This window comes from Sitodiplosis mosellana, unplaced genomic scaffold (assembly GCF_009176505.1).
Source record: "Sitodiplosis mosellana isolate CC-2019 unplaced genomic scaffold, AAFC_SMos_1.0 Smas_scaffold_6197, whole genome shotgun sequence".
NCBI lineage: Eukaryota > Metazoa > Arthropoda > Insecta > Diptera > Cecidomyiidae > Sitodiplosis > Sitodiplosis mosellana.
The window spans coordinates 1,060,697-1,084,422 of NW_022601438.1; the positions used below are offsets into that span (position 1 = coordinate 1,060,697).

Sequence of the window (23,726 nt, forward strand, 5' to 3'; positions counted from 1 at the left end):
TTTTTTTTTTGCACCAAAAGTAATAAGATACTTATTACAATCTTATTACCGTAATAAGATGATCTTTTTATTTAATACAATCTTATTACTGTAATAAGATGGACTTATTACTTATTACGCATCTTTTTACAAAGTAATAAGTCCATCTTATTACAGTAATAAAATGAAAGTAATAAGTAATAAGTAATAAGTTACTTATTACTTTACTTTACTTTACTTTACTTCTATATCAGAATTGCTGCGTTGACAGATGAAATCATTAGTGACAAAATATTAGCAGTAATTTCATTTATGGATATTATGGACAGAGCATTGAAGTTGCTGGCTATGTAGTGCTGCTGGTGAACAGATCTGTTTAACAGCAGCTATTGGTTTCGTTCATCTCCCGATTCTCACACACAGTGTTTGTCTCTTGCACGCAACCAATAGCTGCTATTAAACAGATCTGTTCACCAGGAGCACTATATAGCCAGCAACTTCAATGCTCTGATTATGGATGCTGGAATTCATTTTTATAATAATCGTGTGATTATCACACAAGCCGGGGGAGCAATTTTGCTTCCGGCCGAACGAATTGAAAACAGCTGAATGAATTATTCATGATGCAAGCATGATCAAATCACGAAATAAATGATTTTTTTTCCTCTTTCATAAAAATGATTTTAATAATATATGTCGTCACCATCTTTCGGCATCGATTTGAATCATTCGCATAGATACATATGATTACGTTTGTGGTTTCTTTTTTCAAAAGAATCAATAAATAGCGGTTTGAAAATTGATATTCAATGTTTATGACATTTTCCATCACGGTGTACGTTTTTTCTAATTTCGGTGAATTTCGAATAAACTCGAACGACTTTTCGCCCGTAAACGCGGTAGTAAGCCATACTAAAACTTTTCGATGGAATAACAACAATTTTGTTGTGTATTTCCTTCGGTTAGCTTATGTGTAGGCCTTAATTGAATTATATAATGACTAATGACAAAGAAAAGGTTTATTGCTTGTTGCTTTTGCACACGTGCCACACGGTGATTTTCACATTTACGGAAAGATTTATTGACGAGATTTGTATACATAGTAAGTTTTTGTGAAATAGTTTCTCCCTTTAGCTGAATGCATGCTTATTGCTCAAACATTTATGTACAATTATACACAGCAACTGCGGGCAACACACATCGACAACAACATGACATTGACAGAGTAACAACTACGACCAAAAGTTCAGAAATTGCCTAAACTACCTTTGAACTTCCTATAGCCGATAATGATGTTTGCAAAACAATATTTGCCAAATGATCTACATCGGTGAGAAAATGGGTTTCAAACGAAGTAGTTTGCTGGGTTCCGATTAATTGGAACAGACATCGTTCACCATTTATCCATTAACACAACCACGTGATAAGTATTGTAATCACCCCAAAAAAATTTGGGATAGTCAAACATTATGTTTTTGTTCTTAAGTATAAATCGGAATTTATCAACATCTCGTTTAAATCTCGTAATATTTCATAAATACATTTTGAAGGAGTTTTGATTCTTAGAAGATGTGTTGTTGTTAAACAGTGAAATGTGCAAAAGAGTTAATCTTGCGGTTTTAAAGCCTACTTATTCACAAGTTGATTACAATCCGTTCAAGTAAAATGAAAGCTTGCCCACATTGTTCATTCTTTGCGTGTCTACAAATGTTCCCATGGCTTTATGGCGATTACAATACCAATCGCAAGAACATACATGCAAGCAACTTAACTTCAATTATGTTGCACTTGAAAGTTTGGTTCTATCCAACTCACCCACATTATTTAATGGTTTTAATGAATATTGACAGAACATTCCACCAATACAAAGCTACCACTGTCAAGTGCATACGACTGAAAAGCATTGCATCCCGAACGTGACGAAAGAATGTATCCGATGTTTGTGTATATGTTACACACAGCTCATTTTCAGTCAGTCACACATCGTTGTAATATGGCCAAACATGCTTAAGCGTTTCAAATCAAGTTGACTTGTACACTTGTTAATTTCCATCATTTCCGAGTCACAAGTTTTTATCTCATTTACTGTACATTATATAGTTGTAATATATATTTTTTTTCACTCTCTCTCCCTCTCGGTCTTTCCCTCTTTCTCTATAATTCTCGCAAATGTCACATTTTTCTTATAGAGTATAATTTTTAAGTGGATGATGCCATCATGATTGCACTATTGAGATTTAATGGTCACAATGCGCACACAAAAAACCGATCTAATTAATTTATAAAAAACGTCGCTATTCTTTTTAGATAGACACAGCACAATTCAAGCGGAAAGAGTTGGTGTTATTAATTGTTTCATTGCATCTTCCGTCCGTGGAAATAAAAGTATATTACGCATGACATTTTAAAGAGAGAGAGAGAGAGAGAGAGCATATCTCAAACTGGTCTCACTTGATCGCAAAAGTCTTTCTGTCAGTATTATTGAGCAAGGGTAGGGTGACCATCCATACGGACTTACGCGGGACAGTACGGATTTTTCGGCCTTATTACAGATTCTTTTTCGTCTTCCGTCTTGAAAAACTTTAATTGAGCCTAGTTTACAGTTCATCATGTGAGAAAAAAATTGAAAATTTCAAATTGATTTTTTTGCCTCATCTATGCGTCATATCGCAATGGTTCCTAGAGAAATTATTTGCGTCTTGGGCTAACCAACGCATATATTACATAATTTGCCCTAATCAGAGTAACCGACGCTCTAGGAACCATTGCAATATGTATGACCAAGGGGCGAATTACTACTCAAAAATTGAATTCAGTACTTTTCAGTGGTTTTCAGTACTTTCAGTGCCCAATATATTAGTATATGAAAGCACTGAAAATGGCATTAATTTAGACGGCAAATCTGTCAAAACAAATTTCAAATGTCAAAAATCCCGATCTATTTTGATACTGAAAAAAACTGAAAAGTACTGAAAATATTTTTCACTTCTTCTCAGTACTTTTCAGTGGATTTCAGTGCTGTCAGTCTTTTCACTAGTGATTTGCCCCTTGGATGTGACGCATAGATGAGGCAAAAAACTAAATTGGAATTTCCAATTTTTTTTTCAATTGTCAAACTGTAAACTAAGCCTTAACCAAAATCATCGAATCGCGAAATAAACGATTTATTCAAATGATGAAATGAACCTTTTATCAAATCATCGCCATCAAAATATTCACGTAATGCAAGAGTGTAAACAACCGATAGAGCGGCAGCGTCACTCATGAAATCTTACTTTTCTATTCAATATTTATGTTGAAAACACATTGTGGTCGTGACAAAATGAGCAAGTAATCAAATTCAAAGCGTTGGACATATGGACAAATTCATTGTTTCTAGTTGATTCAGTTTGTTTGGATAAATGCTCACGTTTAATATTCTTAGTCACAACCGAAATATTTGGAAAAATAAATTATGTTTGAAAATAGTGAGTCGACGACAAGCCGCTTCTTTTTATATAATCATTCTGAGCCATAATTTCGTTTCTGACTAATAAATTGAACAATAAAAATTGGTTGGTTTTCAACACTATATATATACGGATTTTTCTGCACGGATTTTCATTGATGTCCATATTTGTACGGATTTTGACTTAAGAAGAGCTGGTTACCCTAAGCAAGGGAGGTTGTTTCACCGTACGAAATGCCAGACTCAATCAGCCAATTGGCTGAGTAAGCTTGGCATGCACTATATTTCAACAATAGCTAATAATGTTATTCATACTCTTCCGCGTGAAGATATCGGTGGAAGCGTAGGTGGCTAAATACCATCGCCCCTTCTCATTTGTGCATGCGAACACTTCAACCATTTGTAACCGCACTGAAACCACACAGATTGGGAGACAATTGCAAATAATTTTAGTGTATTCGCTACAAATTGCTTATGTATAACGCTTACAAAAAGTTCATTCAGTTTTGTATGATGATTTTCCTTTCATTCTATCGTCTTGAGAACGATGAACTCGAATGGAATTCGTGCGGGAGTTTTTGAATTGATAGCTTCGCATTGAATGACATTTTCTAGAAACGAATCAACTTTTCTGTGGGTTGGATAAATTTTTTAACGGGTTTCAACGTTGATAACATACTTTTCTACATGCTTTGGAGAACCACACTGATGGCTGGACAAGGAAAAAAAAATAGAAATTTTTCTACCTACAATTGTAGGAATAATCCTTTAAATAAAAATCGCGTGGTCGGTTCTTTGGATTATCTGGCATTTTATTCATATCCGAAAAAAATGCTAAATTCAGTAGCACAAAAACGCTTGAGGTTTATAAACGATTTGTCTCTTTTTCGATGGTTTCGCTGCTGAAGCAATAATGGTGGTTTAATGAAAAGCGGCCACACAATTTTCATATACAGCAGCCGGATATGAAAATGTTTGTGTATATGTCAGTTTTGATTGGTTTGCTTTGGTCGCCGCTGTATTTGCTAAACGCACAACAAAAGGTATATATATTTATTTCGTTTCAGCGTTGAATCACCATCAAAATAATGATTCTGCATACTGAATGAACATGACAACATGTTCAAGGCTTCATAAATTTCATATTTCCCTCTAAATTTAACCACACAAACAAAATCATCGCTGCCCTTTACGTTTATCCAATTGAATTTCTATTTCGTTAAACAAATAAGGTGAAATATTTATTAGAGTGATTCATAAAATCAATCGGTTATCATCGACAGTTCGGAAAAAATGTGAAAGATGAAGCATCCAGCACAAAGACGTAGGAAACTTTGTGCCGTTTCATTGTCGATTCGAGTTCGAATATAATAAATTATATATATTGTGCCAATATTTACATAATCCTCATCAATATTTGATAGAATCAATTAAAGTCAGTTCCATATTTAATGTGTAAGCTTGTCCAAAGCCTCATCTGGCCAATTTTCATGTTGTAAATACTAATAATACAAATAGATGTGAAAACGATGCTTTTTCACAGGAAAACATACGTTTCAAACATATGGCCAATGCTGAAATTCAGTCAGTTTTTTGGCAGTTCCATGCAACTTCAAATGCCAAACATATATATATATATATATACATCGGTAGACTACAGTTCGACATAGCGAATGCGCATGTATAGCCATTCAAATGTAGTGGTTGTGCGCTTGGGTACAGCAAGACATTAATTGAAAAGTTTGGCTTTAACACCGAATTTCCATTAGAAATTTGTGTGTTTGTAGCCAAAACAACCTACACAACAACATTGGCCGCCGGGAATACTTTCACATCACATTATTTTGCATTTGTAACATTTTTCACGGAGTAACCAACAAAAACATCCAAATGATAGGAATGATAATAACAACTGTGCGCATTTTGTAACCATCACCGATCCAACCATCAGCATATTCAAGTGGCTCAGATGAATTATTCATGCACCGGCGACGGTGATTCCACCATAAATGAAATAACCCTTAAAGCATATCTTACAATATTTCCGCTGGAATAGCGCAATAAAATTCCATAAATACGCGTACGAGCCCGAATGAAAAAGGGAAAACAATATTTTCTTAAAATATAAAACAAGTGTTGGTAGAGACTTCGTGTGTGTCATGGAAAACAAAGACTTTCGTGCCAAGGTTATGATGATTGGTTCAATTTTTATTGTTTTTGTACTTTCGTTGTTCGCACAATAAACAATCTAAAGCGACTATTCGATTCAATTCACGATGACATCGGCCTCATTACATTGAACTCGTTTGAAAGAAGAATAATCGACGAAATCCATTTTTACCCATTGTCGTGTCGTTCCAATTGTGTTACGACAACATTCTTCATAATTCAGCACTTTTCCACAATTTCGAATCAATTGTTTTGCAACCGCGATATTGATGGCGAAATGGTTTTCCCTCGGTGGTTGTCGTCAACGTCGTGAGGCACCACTCGTGGCGTGAATTTTAAAATGAAGTGACGGCATGCAAATATCTTCTGAATGAAATAAACCGCGAAATACATATGAACTACGACTGCTAGTGTCAAACGTAAATGCACAACACCGACAAGTCACATAATACTAAACGCATCCATTCTTAATGGGAACCTAATGTAATTTTTTCGCGCGGAATTTGAAAACAATGAAAAATGAATGGGTGCGTTTAATATTATGCAGCATACTAGCGATGGTCGCATATGAATGGTTTGGAGCGAAAATGTAATGCAGAAAAGTTGAGCGGAAAATGTCGATGATGAATGAGCGGAAAAGGGATAGCTATATAGTAAACTGTTTAGTAAACTATAGTGAACTATATAGCTATAGCTATCTCTTTTCATTTGACATTTTTCCGCTCAACTTTTCTGTATTACATTTTCGCTCCAAACCATTCATATAGGGGAATTGGGGGTCAATCGCAATTTCTATTATCACCAAATATCACCCGACTCAGTCATGCAACTGGATAGCTGTAAAAATCACTTACCATCACTTGATGAAAAATTGTTCGTAGTTATTTGAAATCTTAGAATCACAAAAAAAGTACAACAGCAGGTGGAAAGAACATATTAGTCACTTTGTAGCTTAATATGTTGGTGTCCTTTTCGAGATGTGTGCTAGGGGCCTCACGCCAATTTCCATATTTAAAATATGAACAAATAATATGAATTTGTTTATGTTTCAATATATTAAACAGATATGTATGCATAATTTTAATTTTGCTCAATTTTGTTCAATAAACCGACTGTCAGCAGAACCACGTCTAATCTGTTGACGTCATTATCGCTTCAAAAATTCTGGAAGTGGGTTTTGGTAGATCCTTAGGATTGTTCAAAACCGATCCTGGTTCTGGAAGTTGATCCTCAGGATGGACCAGGGCATTGTCAAACCCAGTCTGATCTATCCTGAAGATCCACCAAAACCCACTTCCAGAACATATTGTTCAAGGTGAATATGAACAATAACAACACATTCGGGCAATAATACAAAATATTTGAAATCTAGCGTGAATTTTACATGATACAAATAGATTTTGCTAAATAAAATTTGGCGTGAAGCCCCTAGGATGTGTGTCGAATGCATCGGTTCGCCCCCATTACTCCTATGCTAGGGGACTCACGCCAATTTCCATATTTAAAATATGAACAAATAATATGAATTTGTTTATGTTTCAACATATTAAACAGATAAGTATGCATAATTTCAATTTTGCTCAATTTTGTTCAATAAACCGACTGTCAGCAGAACCATGTCCAATCTGTTGACGTCATTATCGCTTTAAAAAATTCTGGAAATGGGTTTTGGTGGATCCTGTGGATTGTTCAAAACCGCTCCTGGTTCTGGAAGTGGATCCTCAGGATGGGCCAGGGCATTGTCAAACCCAGTCTGATCCATCCTGAAGATCCACCAAAACCCACTTCCAGAACCGGGAGCAGTTTTGAACGATCCTGAGGATCCACCAAAACCCACTTCCAGAACATATTGTTCAAGGTGAATATGAACAATAACAACGCATTCGGGAAATAATACAAGATATTTTAAATCTAGCGTGAATTTTACATGATTTAAATAATACAAATAGATTTTGCTAAATAAAATTTGGCATGAATCCCCTAGCTCCTATGTAAATGTCACCTGAATGTAGGCGACGCCATGACATTTAACGTCATTTGTTTCGGCATACCATATCAAAATCCATCTTTAGCATCTTGAGTGCATATCGGCAACAAATTTTTATTAGATAAATTGCCACCACCAATAAATTGAACCAACTTATGATATTGATTATCTAGAGGCCAAAATATGCTTTGGGTCACATACGGTTGCTACATGCAAATATAACGTTACTGCTATTAGCGCATCGACCGCACATACATATTTTCTGCCTGAAATAAGCAAAATCGACGACTTCTGACCTAAAAATGTCACTCTCGAATTCCGAAAATTATTCGAAACTGTTTGGTATTTTTCCCTATACATTTTGCGATCGCTTCCACCAGTTTAATACAATCTTGATATAGAGTCACATACGTGAGAATTTAATTTGGAATTATTTCTCACTGTCGTTGTATTCTAGATAGTCGAGGACGTTACGTGTTCGTGTCCTGGATTCAAATATCCCGGGTAAGTGTTTTCGAAGAACAATCAATTCCGTAGTTTGGATTGACACGCACAAAACGAAAAAATGTTTTTTTCATTACGGAACGTTGTAGATGCGTTCAATTTGTCGCGTTCATTAGTGCGTCTAACGACGTAAACGAATTGAAATGAACTTCATTGAATACGCTCATGGCAAATTCGTGTTTTACTTTGTTTTGTTAGTGTTATGCAGAGCCTGTGTGGTTATCTATATCCAGTTCCAAGAAAAATGCAAAAATCGTGTTTTCCGCTCAAAACTGAGTTATGTCACTTTTGCTAGGAAATTTATTTGTCTCTTTTTTGCTTCAAGTTTTTTTTCATACTAGTTATAGAAAAAGAACTTATAAGTTGTTCTTTTGTTCTGTGCGTGTCAATTCATTCATTCACATTTCACAACCAAATAACAGTTGTCTTCGTATTTGTTGAATATTATCACATTTTCAGCATCTACACAACGTGTTAATACAGTTTTCAACCACTTTGCATCATCGATATCGACATCGACATCACCATCAATGTGTGTGATGAAAAAAATTTATGTTGTTCAGTATGTTGAAGTAAAGCAACCGGGCGAGCTTTCAATGACCCCTTAAATTGTATTACGGTGCTAGAAAAGTGCATGTGTGCTTGAACTCTTAGCCTGAGATTAACCATGATTCATTAGGCGTTATAACAAAATATCCCTAAAAACACTCATAATAATTTATGGTGTGGTTAGAGGACGGATAACAAGATTTTAAAACGTACGAGTAAGTTTATGTGTGCGTTTGAGTACGTCGCATCAAAATGGATTTTGAGCGTTGAATGCCTGCATAAGTGCATTTGACGAAGAAAACTTCATAATGAAAACTCACCAACTTCATCGAGATAGGATGGATATGCTTGTTTTTTGGATTTTAGAATGAATGAGCGTTAAGCTGATAAGAACTTTTTCGGCTGCGAAGAGATCACAATTTTATTGCCGAAAATTACCATAATTGATTCGAAGCACTGGATAGACAATGGTCGGTTGTTGGAACAATCATCAAATGTGTATACAACTGTCGAATTTTAATAACAGCACATCAACTTGATTTCGATGGCATGAATGGATGGAGCACACTGTGTTGCTAGTACGTTTAATGGAAATGAGTCGCAAATAGTCTCGTTCAGAAGTGTTAAACGAGAACATTCACCATTTATTCGACAGAAAGTTTTACCAAAATTAAAAAATTTGTTCAATTCACTTATTTTGCCCAACATCTACGAAAAGCTACACCGTACCAAAAATCATTAAGTTTCTAAAAAGTGTTAAGGCACGCCAGTTTTCATGACATCATTTATTTTGAGGTTTTCGGATTCTGCGAACGATTCAACCGGACGAAAAGTTTTGCTGTCTGCTTTTTTCATCCTCATTCAGTTAATAATTTCAATGCAAACAGATTTCGATGTACAATATGGTGCGGGTGCAACACTGAAAATTAATCTGGAAACCCTTTTTGTTTGCAGCTATTTAAAAAAAAATATACATATTTAACTACATTTAATAACAGTGGAATGGGGATTGAGGTCTTCGAATTACGTTTATAAAACTCTCGGTGTTGGATTTCATTAAAATATATAATATATTCTTTTTTGAGGTAATTAGGAAAGTTTGTAGTCAATTACGGTATCATGGCACCCATTTCGCCGTTGGCGGTGTACGTTTTTCGCATTCTCACGAGCGTATATGTACCTGAGATACTAATCGGCCGTGCATGTTCGAAGAGAAGTCGTTTCGATAAAATCGACTTGAATTATATTATACCGTATATAAGGCTATACGCGGCCATAACGATATGAATCAAATTATTGCAGCGGAATCAATTCATTTTTTTTTTTTTACTTAATTCTTCAGGAAACAAACTTTCCGCTACTTGTCGACAATACCTGATATGGCCATCTACTTATAAATACTTGAGAAACAGGAGAAAAAACCACATTGTACCAGCAGTTAAAAATGCAATTTGAAGTCAATTTCAATGAAAAAGTTTTAAATTATACCACGATGAAGCTGAAACTTTTGCGTACCTGGGAACCCGCTCACTTGAAGAACACACGCATTGCTGCTTTCAAGTGAAACTGAAACGTACTCTGGACTGAGTACACAATAAAGTACTCACCGTTCGATCACCGCTGCGACTTGACAAGGGCCAAAACAAAAATATTTCAACGTCATATCACCGATTAGCATAGCCATTGGCTATTAGCCAATAGCAATCATTTGGAAGTTCATTATCCATGAGCAATAATCCAGCTCGTTAAATACTATAAATTAACAATAAACACAGCATATACACACCAAATGGCAATTAGTCCATAATCGTGTACAATTTTTATATAAATGGTTCGAATTAAATGCCTTTATTTTCAATTCAACCATGGTTTCGTCTATTGATTTTTACCCCCAATTCCAAATTGACCCGTCTTTTCACTCTGCACATAGCTCGAATGAAAATCACGAAATGTTCGACATAATTATTATATTTGTGACCATTTTGACCAGAATATCTATTTCGAATCACACATTTAAATCGAGATAAACTCACGAGAGAAATGCATTCAATGTATGTGTGGAATAAGATATGAGCCGTTAGCTTTGCATACTACACACTCATATATATTAATGGAAGGATGTATGAGGCACAGAAGCATTCAAAATAGATTTTGAATTGAATCTGGGTCAAGTCAAATCCAATAACATACATGACATGCATTTTAAGGATATAAAGCTCATCTCGCATAACTCTCTCTCTCTCTCTCTCTCTCTCTCTCTCTCTCTCTTGATGTATTTTCCACAAAAGTGAAATATTTCAATTGACACGAGCAGTGCATGTTCTTTTTAAATTAATAGAGGAACACCATTCATTTGATCAAAACTTACGAGATTTTATCTTCAACTTATTTCTTTTTCTTCAATTTAAAGACAAAATAGAAATTTTGAAGATAAGGTCGACAAGCCATCGAACAAAGACTTGTTTGAAAAGATAAAGAGTGTAAATCAAAAGAAAAAAAAGAAGCATTCAGTATACTGATTTCATTTGTGCATTTTGTACAACACGATGTAGCAGATAGCTAAGAAAATCATTCATTTTTTATAAACAGTCGTATATCTGTATCGCTTTGGGAAATTCCAAGTGATGCTTAACCTTCGATCTAATTTCTTTTTCGAGAAAAAAAAAACGTCGACAAATTGTTCGAGGACACTTTACTCTATTAGTCAAATACCATCATCTCAACAATAGGTAACCAAGAGGGAAAACAAAACAAAAAGAATGAAGAAAATAGCAGCGATATCGAATCCCTTTGTGGATTAGCAAGCTATTTTTCTTCATCTATTTATGACTTGTTTGGTGTTTCATATCAGTTTGATAAATGAAGAGCTCTTCACCCTGCTAGCATCTGAAATATACTATTGCACATTTTGGTGCACTCACACAACAAACTAATGAAAAGAAATTGAGAGGGAGAAACCGACAGACCGACAGAAAAAATAATGATAACAAATTGTAGATGATTTTCTCGTTGTCTTCTGTTCATTGTGCATGTGTTTTTGTTCATGAATAAAACGAAAGCGTTAAGTGGTGTGGAAACATGGTGTTTATGCTCGAGATTGCCATATTGTGCACTATATGTATCGACAGTTAAAATTCTACACAAGAACGTACTCAACGGCAGTCGCTTGGTATTGTTTTGCTATTATATTCGGAGTTGGAATGGTTGTGATGATGTGTTGTGCGGTTGCATAAATGTAAGAACGATCCGATAACCGACTCACTTGTACGTCCAATGCGTCTTTATATTCGATATAAAGCCCACCGAAATCATTGTCAACAAAAGAAGAAAACCAGATGCAACCACGACACCAACTTTACATCTCACACGTTTTACATGGAAATTCACAGACATATCCATTTCACAATGCCATATTGCAATTGCATTGCATTGAAATTGAAATTGTGTACATCGAAGCCAAATAAACTGCTGCTTTGGCCGGCTTGCAAACGCTCACAATTTCTATGGACACCTAAACATTTCCATCCGCATTCTGATACACACAGGCAAACTGGCGAACAACTTTTCTATTTTCTGCTTTATTGAATCAAGCCAAACTTTTTTGTCCGTTGTTATCGTCGACGAATTTTCTTGGTAGGAATTTTGACATGGCTTGAACATACAAAATTCATGTGCTCAACCATGTAGAATGCATATGTGAAAAATAATGACACATCGAATTGAAATGCGTCATTCAAATTATGTGTGCTTTAAATTATTGATGAACATCCAAGGTACAAAAAAAAATTAGCTTGTGAAATCAAATTCCAATCTAAAGTTCCAATTTCAAATAATTCCACAATGCTTTGTATTAATAATGCACATTGTCTCAGTGTGTTGTATGTACATTGTACATACACTTCGAAATGTATGCACAGCAAGACATTAATAACAGTGATAGTGACAAGAGAGAGAAAGAGAGAGCGAGATTACAATTCAACGAATCTATTATCTGTCATGATGCCGAATCAATTATGACGCATTTAATGAAGCAAATACTAATTTTTTTAATTGAATCTCGTCCAATGATGACTTGATATAAGCTGATTACGGAGTGTATTCTGTTGCTTGGCGCGAATGTTAAACGAGGAAAGGTATAATTTTAATGAAATCCGCTTTCTCTTTGCGAATCACTTTCAAGAGGAATTCCACCGCAATGACACACACATTCTCGGAAAATACACTATAGATATGCATACAGTTTGAACGATTTATTTTAAAGTGCTTCATTTGCCCAAAGATCTGTGCCGGTATTCTACAACACATTGCGAACACTTTGTTCGGAATTATTCTGAACGATCAATTGCATTTTGGAAAGTGGCTCCCAAACGTTCAATCAATAAAATAGATACAAATCCATATATAACGTTTGGGTGACACCTTCCAAAATGCAATTGAACGTTCAGAATAATTCCGAACAAAGTGTTCGGAATGTGTTGTAGAATACCGGCACTGTTTCAAAACCAATCATTCATAAGTACAAACATAGCACAAACGAATTTGCATTGAATGCAAAACAGTTCGATTGTATTTAAAGCATTTTTTCCCTCAATTCGTTCTATGCTTTTTTCGTCATTTGAGAGAGCCATTTCATATAGCTTTTTCAAATTTTCATCATGTAATTATTAAAATAACATCACAATCGAAATACAAAAGCTTTAACTACGGCAAATTCAATTCAAATACAACATCACGGAGAATGTGGCATAGATAACATTGTACAGTGAACGTTTGGAAATCTTAAGCAGTCAGTATAAATAATGAGTTATTGCGTTCAGCGAATTTTTGAAATTTGACCAATTCTATAACTTTGTTGAACATTTCGTTATCTCGTTAAAATTCACGTTTTTCAGGTTACGTTTTTATTGAAGGGTACGATTCACGTTACGTTTTTCAGAAAAAAATTGCATGTTGCGCTTCAGTCCAAAAACTTCTCTATTCTCATTTTTATTCTCAGCAACACATATAGTTGGAACGAAATATAGGTATATTCAACTGCTCTCCAAATCCAAACAAAATTTAATAGTTTAACCACATATTCAAATTTATTTAATTTTTCCCATGTTCCGGATGAAATAAAATGTCCAAACATTTTTGTGCTCTGATTCTTGTCGATTTCTAAATTAGCATATTTGCCACATCTATTTTTATCGTTAATCACGATTTGATACAATTTTTGGAACAAACTCAATTGGAATTCACTGTATAGAAAACAATGTTTTTAATAGAACAATCTCCGAATGGCGTGGAATTTTCGGTTGAGAAGAGAGAAAGAGAAAGAGAGAGAGAGAGAGAGAGAGGGAAAGAGAGATATATATTAAATCGCCACAATAATTTCATACAGAAAATTCCTATTTTCATTTATCCGAACTTGAACTGTATTTGGTGTGATTAGTGGACGCGATGGAGGTGAAAGCCCAGATGTATCATTACTTTATGACAACGATTGTTCGGCATCGTCAAATTTCACTTCATTTGGGCACTTGAAATAACAGCATTAAACATAGAGCATCACAACTATCTTATTGATGCGGCGTAATGTTGAGAAAAATGCACATCAATGTGTATCAATTTTTTAGATCTCCCAATATGAGGAGAATGCGTTTGTCAGATCTTTTATGTTTACTTAAAATGGTGCAGGCAACATGTAGATAAAATGATGCATACTTGACATGAGTGCATTTTGTGCAATCACGAAACATTCTATATATAGTCTATATTCCATGCGTTATTCCGAAATCTAAATCGTGTTTTGGCACACAAGCCATCAATCAGTTTCTGAATTACAGGGTGGCGCACTCGAAGTGTAACTAAAACAGAAGACTATAAATTTTTTGTTTTTTGATATTTTTTATTGCTCTGAAGGCATGAAATGTTGCAAAATGATACAAAATTTAGAATCAGCTTCCAGATTTTATTTTCAGTTGCACTGGATCGAGTAATGCCCTCAAGTCCCCATTTTTTTTAAATGTGTTTGCACGGAAGTAGTTGTTTTGACAAAAATAGAACTTTTAGAAGAAATCTAATATAGCTTGAGTAACCACAAACCATGAAAGTGATTAGATTCTAGTTCGTAGAATATTATAAAATAACTCCAGTCTTTATTGGACCACTATCACCCATGTATAACTCCTTTTGAAGGTCGGAACTGTGATAGTCCCGAATCATGGGATTTTCTCACCATTTTCTCCATTCTGACCACAAAATAAGTGACATCATGTGACGTCATTGGTGTTGGGGTGAAGATTGGAGCTCTATAAATATAAATCAGGCCATAATGGTTCCAGAAGATTCCAATAAAATACTTAAATTTAACCCATATTAGAAGAAAGCCATGCTTCGGTCAAAAAAACGACTTTTCAGAGCTCATTTTGGTCGACTATTGGCTGTCGATTTTGATGAAGAGGGTTTCCAAGGACTTTCATTCCTGAAGTATATTACAAGGCACTGTTAGCCCACAAAAATACCAAACATGGGTTATCTCAATGTGAAGACTATAGCCAGAATAAGAACTAATTCCAAACACCCACGTTCGTGCAGGGCTCATGTTGTTGAATCGTAATCTTGAAGTCATAACTCGATCCAATGCAAGTGATATTGAAATCTGGAAGCTGATTCAAAATTTTTAATCATTTTACAACATTTCATGCCTTAAGAACAATAAAAATTATCAAAAAACAAAAAAGTTATAGTCTTTGGTTTTAGTTACACTTCGAGTGCGCCACCCTGTAAGTCTTAAGATGCTCCCTCTTACGCTAATGATTTTATTTCTGATTTCCATCCAAGCCAATTCAACTTAACCCTGTACCTAAATTGCATGAAAATGTGTCGTAATTAAAATTTAATGATTGATTTAATCATAAGCTGCCATAAATGTATCAGATGCCATTTTGCACTAAAAGTCATGGTGTTATTGATCACTTATTCAACGCACAATAAGTGTGCAAGAGTGGCAATGAGCAATTCAATGCATTTTTCTCCACAATATGCTCGTGTGTGCTTGCCTCAATCTATTCATTATATTAAATGAAACGGTTTGAAGATTTGAATCAAGGAGTTTATTACCACAATGCCAAAATTGGGATGGAGAAAGTGCGGCAAAAATGATGGAATACTTGGCACAACTTAATGCTGTAAGAAAACCGCAGCACATTCATCGGTAGAACTACAAGAAAACCCATTATTTAAATGTTATTCACGGAATCGCAGTGCGTTTCATGTTAATTGGAGTGAGTATGTTCGTGAACTTGCGATTCGTTCCGTAAAATGATTTTTCTAAACGAAACGAAATAATTTTTAACACCACGAAGCTCATTATTAAAGTACGTAGTTCACTTTACACATTTTAAGCATTCGTTCATTTTTCCATTCCGGTTTGCAATTTTATATTCGAACTGACGCCAAATAAGGCTTATCACAATTTACAAACTAGTGTTACGTGTTTTATCCCAATAAATCTAACGTACACGTAATCAGCGAGAAAAAAGTAGCCACCAAATCGCACTTAATCTGCCACCCATGGAAGCGATAGTGTATGATGTGGTAGTGGTGGTAGTGTTGCGTTGTTCAATTGCACATCAAAAATGTAGTCGAACAAATGACAAAATGAAATTAACTGCTTAACCAACACACGAACATAACCAACATCAACCAGCCAACGAGCATGAGCTAATCGTAGTTTCCAGCAAAAATAAATGACATAGAAACGAAGAGCCATTCAAAATGGAAAAACCAAAAAAAAAGAACTAGATCGAGGAATAGACCGAAAGGCAAAGAAAGACAGCGATAGACAGTGAGAGGGAGAGGGAGAACCAAAAATATTATTGTACCAACTAATTATCCATTAAGTGACACGAAAGTCAATCGTTGTAACGAAATTATTCTACCGAAATATTTTTAACTGCAGATTTGTTTCGCTAAATGTGCTCCATTAGAAACCATATTTACTGGTATGACATTTTGGCAGTGTAGCAATATCCTACTTTTGGTTCTATATTTTGATTTGATTTATGTTGTAACCAATTTGTTTGTTTTGAATTAATTCAGTCGATGCTTTCGCTCGTTTACTTCCTTTATACGCATCTGCACGCAATGTGGATAACGAAACTACGCTTATGAGCTATGGAACCATAAGAAACTTACAAAGTCAAATCATTGTGTGTTTTCTGTGTTAATACGTCATATTGCATACGTAATTAACATGTCTCAAATATCGCTTTGACATTTACATGTATTCTGATATTGAGCAACTGCCAACGCCATCTGTTAGTGTAACGAAGTATAACGAAGGAATTGTTGTATTCTATGAACGCTTTGCGCAGCTTACTCTTCGAATCGCTGCGAAGCTTGTGTGCCACTAAACCAATTGCGCGAAACACTCAGATGTTCAACGTCACGCTAACAGATGGCGTTATATGTTCAATATTGATTCATTATTTGAGACATGGTAATTAAGGAATTATAAGAATGAAATCATCATATATACATTTTGCCCATGAGACTGTCTCACTCACTTGCAAATTGCTATCTGAAATTCGAATTTCGAAGTGAATTTGACTATTTTTATTTTTGCAATAACATGCTCTCTCGTTTTATAAACGGCAATTTGTTTAAAATAACGTTCTCTCCGTTCAGAATCCTTAAAGTGAAAATTTGGAAACGGAAAATTGAATAAAATTTTGAGAAAAAATCTCGTCATCCGATTCCATCCGTATCCATGCGGCATATTTTATGGAATAAGCAGTAAGATGCTTTTTTCACTCTTCACCGCTCAAATGAACGTTAGATAGTTCAGCTCGTGTTAAGTATAAGTTCGTGTTAAATGACAAAACTTAAATGAGATTTTAACTCGATTTCATGCCAGAGATAATGCAGTATTTCAATGGTGATAATTTTATCACCATTGAAAGTGTTTGGCTTCAGTTTGTGTTTAGTGCGGATAGTAAAATTGCGATGACAAATAGGTAGTAAAATTGATGCGGTTGGAATGAACATGAGACTTTCGTCGCTCAATGCACAGATACGAAACAAAAATAAAGCAATCCATTAAAATGGAACATGGAAAAGAAATCCGTAAGAATGAAACAAAGCATGTGCCGTTTTAAGTATTTCGCTTTGCGGTGTTCCGTTTTGATAGATTTTTTGTCTGCAGTGTCGTTATGAACGAATCCTCTCGCATTGTTTCATATGAATGGATCTGTATCACATTGTTTCGTTACTCGAATACTTTTTCGTGTGTTTCATTTCAATTGATTCCCGAGCTATTGATGACGTCAGTCGCATTTATCACATGATGCAAATTAAGTGATAAGGAGCGCGAATTTCGATATGGCGATAACACCAATGGTTTGGGCACAAAAAATACTGTATGAGAATCGAAAAACAAATTTAAACTTTTTTTCGATTTTCGCCTGTTTCGGATCGTCCACATGGGAAGTTTGTATGAAAACCTCGGTGCGTCGGTGTTTTACCCGTATTGTTATACCCATCAACAAAGCAGTCTGCTTCACCGTAGAAAAGAAGTTCGTAGTAAACGAACAAGAACGTACAGGTTTCGGCAACGTTGCATTATAGCGATTATGAATGAACGTAATGAGAAATGTAGCGAGAAATTACGTTCATTCATAATCACTAGTGAAGCCACGTTGCCAAAACATATACGTTCTTGTTTCCTTACTGCGAAGTTCTTTTCTACGGTGAAGCAGACTGCTTTGTTGATGTGTATAACAATACGGGTAAAACACCGACGCACCGAGGTTTTCATACAAACTTCCCATGTGGACGATCCGAAACAGGCAAAAATCGAAAAAAAAGTTTAAATTTTTTGTTCGATTCTCATACAGTATTTTTTGTGCCCAAACCATTGGTGTTATCGCCATATCGAAATTCGCGCTCCTTATCACTTAATTTGCATCATGTGATAAATGCGACTGACGTCATCAATAGCTCGGGAATCAATTGAAATGAAACACACGAAAAAGTATTCGAGTAACGAAACAATTTGATACAGATCCATTCATATGAAACAATGCGAGAGGATTCGTTCATAACGACAATGCGGACAAAAAATCTATCAAAAAGGAACACCGCAAAGCGAAATACTTAAAACGGCACATGCTATGTTTCATTTTCACGGATGTCTTTTCCATGTTCCGTTTTAATGGATTGCTTTATTTTTGTTTCGTATCTGTGCATTGAGCGACGAAAGTCTCATGTTCATTCCAAGCTCATCAATTTAAAATTGCATTCATTGAGTCGCACGCAAATCATGCTGATCGTTAAGTAATTTGAAAAAGGGGAAAAACTTGTCGAAACTAAAAATGTCTGTATTACACATGAAAAAGCTTCAAAACTCAAAATGTCAATATCAGAGAGTGTATATTTACTGTTGAGCAGGCCTGAGCTGAGTTGAATTTGCTGACTCAGGTGTCTGAAGTGAGAACGCTCTTGAAGTGCCAAGTTTTCATTGCAAAGTTTTCAAAGATCCAGGTTGGTAATAAATTATACTAACAAGTAAACCATCCCAACTGCCCCGCGATGATTTTGAATTTGACTATACAGATTGATGTATACATTTACCAAAAAAGATTCAAATAAACAACACTCTTTGTCAAATTATCGGTTTGTAGCTCTATTTGGTCCTTGCGCATTTTTCCCATTTTTTGTTCTGTTCTATGTGGAAATTTCCTACTCAGCGACGCACGTCACTAGTTGATCGGCTGGTACACAGCACATTTCACCATTTGCTACTTCGGTCATACATTCGTTCATGCGAATCAAAGAAAACTGTGGCTTGTGCGTACGGTTTACCAGTTACAACGTGTGTGCGAAGCGGTCGAATTGTTGCGAAGTGAATTATCGTCTTAGTTCGCGCCTCATGTACACACGTTCTAACTGGTAAGCCGTAATCACACTATACTCGCATCAACGAATACATGACCGAAGTTGCAACTGGTGAAATGTGCTGTGTAGCAGCAAAAATTCTGGTAACGCGCATCGCTGAGTATTGCAATAATCGTACAGTTTATTAAGCACGAAAATGAAATGAAGTCGCCGTGGAATGGTTTCGAAGGGTGGCTAAGCGATGCTTTTCAATTTGAGCATACCGCATCGAAATTGAATAACACGTCTGGGAATTGACAAAATAAGCTGCTAAATATCACTGAACCATTTTTACCCATTTCAGGTTCTATTATCTCCATTATATGGTTGCTGCTTCAGCTGCTGTTTTTCGTTTATTGTTCGTCATTGTTTTCACACGATTTTCTCCACTGATTCTTCAGTCTTTCAATATTCCAGAGAACTTCAAGTTCTATTGTTTGATTTTTCTCTCTCTTTTTCCCGCCCTCACTGTCGATTCGACATGCTTCTTATTCTCTGTGGTAGCTATCAATTGAATGTCTCCCTTCTTTGCCATTTTTCGTTTTTATTTTGAATTTTTGGCTCCCTGAGCCGTATAATAATCACTTGTATATTTGCTTTTACACTTGAACTGCCGCTGCTTTTTGTACTTTTCTACTGGCGTCACGCAAGTATTTTGTTTGAGCATTCCGCATATTTTTTCTTTCTTCTTTGCTGTTACCGCTCGCTCACTATCTATCTATCTATAGTGGCCATTACAAATGATGTGTTAGGCCAGTTGAGGCCTCCCCATGTGTCTATTTATGTATGTGTGTGAGTGTTTGACGGTTGTGTGCTTGACTCGTTGCCAGCTCGTCGAATAGACATTTGCCCCGAAATTGAGAACAATTCACCGTAGGCTTAGAGACGTGTGTACGACTCAAATGTACTGGGCACACTTCGATGGTTGTCAGTCACGAAAGAGAAGATGTGAAAATCGTATGAGTAGCAATATATTGGATGGATTGGATTTGAAAGAGCTTTTTCTATTCAAATAGATTAGCACATTTGATATATAAAGCGTTGGCGCTTCACCTCTTCGGTGAACATTTCAAGATATGGCACAGAATATAGACACACATACACATATATATATACAAAACGGCAAAGTATTTCGCACTTTCTGTTGTCTGTCTGAGCCGTCGAGGGCTGGAATTGTCTTTTGACATGTGTGTGTGTGCGCGTATGAGTTCACATGAAGTGCTAATCAAATCTCTTGGGAGAGAGAGTAGACATATTGAAACACTGATGCATGTATATTGTAGTCACACATACGATAGGTGAAACGAAATCAAAATGAGAGCATCAATCGAACCATCCACATAATAACTACTTCTCGAGACCTTCTTTTTTGTCTTATTGTTGTCTTGCTATTTTTTGCCACTGTTGAACTCTAAGAAAACAATCTATACTTATAATTCTAAATGAATCACCACCTTTATTGTATAACAAGAACCAGCAAAAATATCTAATCCCAACGCTAGCGCTATGCGGATACTTTCTCGTTTCTTTCTTTTCTGAAAATCGAGTTTGAGCTATTGGTCAGGGGTGTAACGCAACAATCGCACCACACATTTGATGTACTAATCACAAAATACACAATACACACACATTCCGCGTTATACGTTAAGCAGCAACCAACATGACTCTGTCTATTGGGCATTAACTTCGAATCGCATTATTGAACACGTCGTCAAACTCTTCCATTTACCACTCTACATTTCTCTCTCTCTCTTCCTCTCGCCCGTTTTCGAAACAATGCATTAAATCTTCTTCAGTTTATTCGTTCTGTCTCTCGCATCGGAGTTGTCTACTATACTCTGGCTTTCGTTGGAAATAAAATCAAACAAACTAGCTCTATCCATCTAATTTGTTCCACATTCCCTCTTTATTTACTTTCGACACAGATTTTATTCGATTTCGCGCTATTTGCTTTCTATTTTCTCTTATCCGTTTCGTTTATAAATAAAATTTATTGTGTGTTCGTTGTTTATTGTTGATTTTTTCCATTTGCGACTAACAACAATGTACACAATCATTTATCCAACAGCACCGGGTCATTTTCAAAACACATTTTTAATCTAAAACTGTTCGAGAATTCTCTTCATCTCTGTTGTTTTTTCTTTCGTTGTTGACTTTCTTATATGTCTGTTTTGTAATTTTTCTTTTGAATGATCGAAAATTCCGTTGCTCATTTCTCTGGCTCATTGGTTTTTGAAATGAAAAGTGTTCTGCAAAAAAACAACACAATAAACCGATTTTACCCTGAATGTGAATCTACCTGAGCGAAAATCTTACATGATCTAAAGATAAATAAAATTCCGGGTATGTGGACATCAAGGTTGAAAATGAATAGATTTGACTTTAATCTATTACCATTGCATATACGGTCGATGTTTCAGTTCAGTCAATGGCTCATGTTTTTTTTTTGTGCTTTTATTTATGTGCTGAAATTGATCACATGAGAAATGAAGGATGTTGCATTGACTTTTTTTTCTCTTCATATTAGAAGCCATGTGAAAATTGTATACCATTCAATTTTCCACAGAGCGAAAAAACAAGAACGTTCTTGAGTTTTTAGTTATTTAATCTATTTTGTTGTTTCACAACAAACTATTTTTTGGCGCACTACATGAAATGTATTTCATCAAAGTAACTTTCAAGTAATATATTTATTTTCAAAATGATCAACAAGATCTTGGTTTTATTTCTTTTTTGAAATATACTGCCTTTGGTTTAAATTAAATAAAAAATATGAGCATAAAATTCAAATTCACCATAATTTGTTTCATCACTCAAAAAGTATCTAGAAAAAAAAAGCAGATTAGTAGCTCTACATTTCATGTAGTGCCAAAAACGCACACGAAGAGACGACATTTAAAACCGTCAAAATATGGACCCTCTGCAGTTCAGTTGTAACTTTTTAATTAAGTAGCTCGCCTTAAATACTTTTTCAAAGTGACACATATACACATAGAGACCGACCGACCGACCAACGAAGAAGATGAAGTGAATGCGGAAATGTCGGTTTGATTGCGACAAGCGTAAAGAAATGACTTTCACGTCCTATGTTTTTAACATCGTGTCGTTCGTAGTATACACAGTTGGTTAGTAGTGCAAAACACCACCACAACACAACACCTGTGCTCTTCGTACATATCGAAAATAAAGGAAAATTTAGCACTTCATGCTGTTTTTCACTCACATTTTAATGAGTCAATTTATTTGCGTCATTATGTTGACATTGTTTTCATCATAAATATCTTTCCCAAATAAGATGTATTTCATAGAAAGTTTGATCCGCTTAGAGTGTTGGTATTCTTCTTTCTCTACGCCCTTTATCTACCCATCTTCCTCTCACTTTCACCCGGGATGATCTTTACCTTTAACTAAAACAAGAGCCGTCGCCACCAGCACCACCAAAGACGGCCATGTGATTCAACAGTGTACTGCTGCTTTTTCAATGTATACGGTTTTTTCATCGCCCAATTGTTATCGCTTTTAATGTATTCTTGTTAATAAATTGCTGCCAAACAATTTGATATTGTAAACATTTTATAAATTCATGTTTTGCCGAGGACAAAACATGTACAATCAATTCAGCACTTGGGCAGCAGCAACAGCAGCAACTGACGAAAAAATTCCTATAAAACCCTGAGAGTGAGTGCGCATTTTTACGTACACATACACAAAGAACAAACGATTATTTGTATGAATGAAAGAAATTTGCTGACTCAATTTAAAGTCAATGATGGTGATAAATCAGGTAACTTGCTACATAAACTTTGAACGGTGGTTGCGATGTTCCCATTCGATTAAAATAAAAAAAAAGAAGAAGAAGAAATGTTGTTAATATAATTACAAGTTGCCGCTACAAATTGTAGGGCAAGCAGCAGAACCGAATCATTTTATTCCTCCCCTGAAGCTTATGTGTTGAAATATAATACTCTCTCTCTCTCCTACCCATGAAAAAAAGGACACCAGGTGTACAGCGATGTATGCGCTATGTTGATGGTGTACACCAGGTATGAGCCGAGATTTGCGCCCAATCCACACACCATTATAGCTGTGCTCACGATTTTTTTTTATCAAGATATCGTAATAAACTAAAAATATCGTTCGATATCGTTATTATGATGGAATCTTAATAAC

The 23,726-nt window shown here is 35.5% G+C and overlaps 1 protein-coding gene across 3 annotated transcripts in view; it reads left to right on the forward strand.

Moving 5' to 3' along the window:
- Positions 1-23,726, forward strand: part of LOC129577526 (octopamine receptor beta-1R-like) — a 54,660-nt gene that overhangs the window by 2,709 nt on the left and 28,225 nt on the right. Inside the window, exon 1 of one of the 3 annotated variants that reach the window (XM_055464761.1) lies at positions 8,033-8,087. The exons of the other annotated variants lie outside the window; for them this stretch is intronic. The gene's annotated coding sequence lies outside the window, so the exon portion shown is untranslated. Of the gene's footprint in view, positions 1-8,032; positions 8,088-23,726 lie in introns of those variants that run through there. 3 annotated transcript variants of the gene reach the window in all.